A 2,771-nucleotide genomic window follows, 5' to 3' on the forward strand; every position below is an offset into this window, starting at 1 on the left:
CTGCTGTAGGATTTTTGCAGGAGTGTGACCAAAGCTCTATGTTCAGCATGTGTAGCCTGAGCCCATTGGTGTGCCCATGGGTGCAAGAAACATCCTTGATATGGCCACCTCTGTGCTAGCAACCTGTAAGAGATCTGCCTCATGTCTTCAGACTGTAGCCCCAAACTCTTTTCTCATAGTTTCTCATAGTAACCCCCAGCCTGAGCACAGCATCCTGTAGGTTCTCCAGAAAATTCCCCTGCCTCCCTTTTGGTGTAGAGAGCTGGCAACTTCCGACAGGGAAACATGGAGTTGTATTCAGTAGAGATAGTACTTAGTCCCTGAAGTCTGAAAATGTAGGAAGGTGGGAGACAACTGTGAGAAACAGAAATGCCAGAAAAATGTGGAGGATTTGGCAGCTCTGTCTTTAATGTCTACTGTGTTACCCTGCAGAACAGAATTGGAGACAAACATATGAATGCGCTAACGCTGAAGTTGTTGGATGCCTGTCTGCTACTGAATTGCTTTGGAGGATTTTTAATTTTTTGTGGTTTTAAGGTTAATTTTTTTTGTGTGTCATCATTCTGCTCTATTTAGTTTCTCTTCAGATAATAGCGATGAAAAGTTACAGCGCTCCAGAACAGCTCCAAAACTCTGTCTTTAAAAATGCTCATTTGATGTGAGCCTCCTTTGGCTAAAACTGTATCAGGTATCATTGAATGCTGTCAGCTTGCCATTGCTTTGTGCCACCAGCCCGGGAGCTGGGCTGTAGTCATCAACCTTTAGGAAAGTCCATCATAAAAACACTGGTAGGAGGCTGGTTAATACCAGTCTAATGCAGTTAAACAGATTATCTTAAGAGTACATACCTCTGCAACCCCTTTACAACTATATAACCTGGACCACCCAGTCCTTTTAACCGTTTTGATGCAAAGAGGTGAAAAGTCAAAGTCCTTTGGGTACAAAAAAAAGATATCAAAAGTTGTCAGCAGGTGTCAAAACAGAGAAGTTATTTCAAAATCAGCCTGATCATTATTCATTATTGTGCTTACCTCTGATAGGAGATAATACTGCTGCATCCCTCCTTGTCTGAAACTGCTTCCAGATGCTCTGCAGCTCACGTCGTGCGTGCAGTCAGATTTTCTCATGTCTACCACCGCCGAATACACGGTGGGAATACCATTTACCGTCACTGCGAATAATGCTGAACTCATTACAAAGCTGTTAAAATTGACCTAAAATTTATCTGGTTCTAATTAGACCTCAATAGACTGACTGAACTGACAAAAAATAGGTTCAGTAATAAGAAGCAAAACGATATATTGCTTGGTGTAGATATAACAGAGTGTCTTGTCTGGGAAGAAGGGAAGTCAGAGCACAGACCTGAGCTGCTAAGTCATTCGGGACTGGTCTTTTTTTCTTGGATTGGTCTTTATTCTTGGATTTGATCCAGAACTGAACTGCTTCCTGTCTGCCTGCCTTCCCACAAAGTCTCTCTAGCTACTGCCCTTAAATCCTGACCTCCTCCTGTGCCAGCCCTGGAGGCTTGTGGCCTGGCTGGCGTGGCTATAGGTGTGTGTACATCGCTCCATACCCTGCTCTGTGCATTGCTATCTGAGCACTGTAAGCCCAGACTCTTTTCTGGGATTGAAGGGGCAGAAGAATGCAGAGCATTCTCACACCCAGAGTCTACTCCTGTCCCTCAACCCATAAATCTTGTCTCGACAGTTAGGCGATTCGGTACGAGCAAGTTTGAGGTGGTTCGTCGCTACCCAAACTGGTTAACAAATCTTGACTGGCCTCCAGCCAAGCTGAACTGCAATCGTACCGTCAAATGTGGTCATTCTGCCCCTTCCCTGACTAGTCAAGACCATCAAAGTGAAAATGAATGCTTTTTTTTTCTTTATTGTGAGATGTATAAAGGCCTAGGCTTTGTGATTTGTGATAGGCTTTGTGATTTGTGATAGGCTGGGTGAGAAGGTGCTGGCTCTGTGGTCATCTTGGTGTTCCTGGGGCCAGTGCTGATGCTAAAACTCACTCGGGGACCCACAGGTCCTCCCTTCTCAGTTTAGAGCACCAGTCAGATGTTCATGCAGTTGCCCGTGGTTGGTAACACGGAGCTATAAACACGTCAGTAGGAACAGAGGAGCTTCTAAGTGGGCAGAAGATAGTGTGCTGCTGCATGCATACTGATACGCCTCTGTCCCTTTGGACTTCACTTTTACTTGGCTTTCAGACTCATATAAAACTCATTTATCTCCAGCGAAGGCTGCATGTGCTTTCTCCAGACGTGCTGCTGCAGCAGCTTTTCTTAGTTAGTTTTTGCGGATCTCACAAAAGGAAGACCCTTGTCCATGGAGGAGCTCGTGATCCATGTACCTGTTGCCTTGAGCAGGTGCATACATGAGCTGTGCTTGCTCTCCTGGGCTGCACGTATTGCTTGGCCTTCAGAACCAAGCTTTTGTGGATCTTACAAAAGGAAGACCCTTGTCCATGGAGGAGCTCGTGATCCATGTACCTGTTGCCTTGAGCAGGTGCAGACATGAGCTGTGCTTGCTCTCCTGGGCTGCACGTATTGCTTGGCCTTCAGAACCAAGCTGTTCTGCCCATATCCCTTGCCATGGGCTACCCTCAGCTGGCTAATTGTAACAGAAGAGCCTGGAGGTGGCACCTACTTGGCACCAGTAGTGACACCACGAGCGCATCCTTGATTTTATCTTGAGGTGAAGCAACAGGCTTTCATATAAACATCCCATTGAAAATCCTGTAAAAACTCTATATAAAAGACCACA

The sequence above is a fragment of the Calidris pugnax genome, unplaced genomic scaffold, assembly GCF_001431845.1.
Source record: "Calidris pugnax isolate Ruff unplaced genomic scaffold, ASM143184v1 scaffold271, whole genome shotgun sequence".
Taxonomy (NCBI): Eukaryota; Metazoa; Chordata; class Aves; order Charadriiformes; family Scolopacidae; genus Calidris; species Calidris pugnax.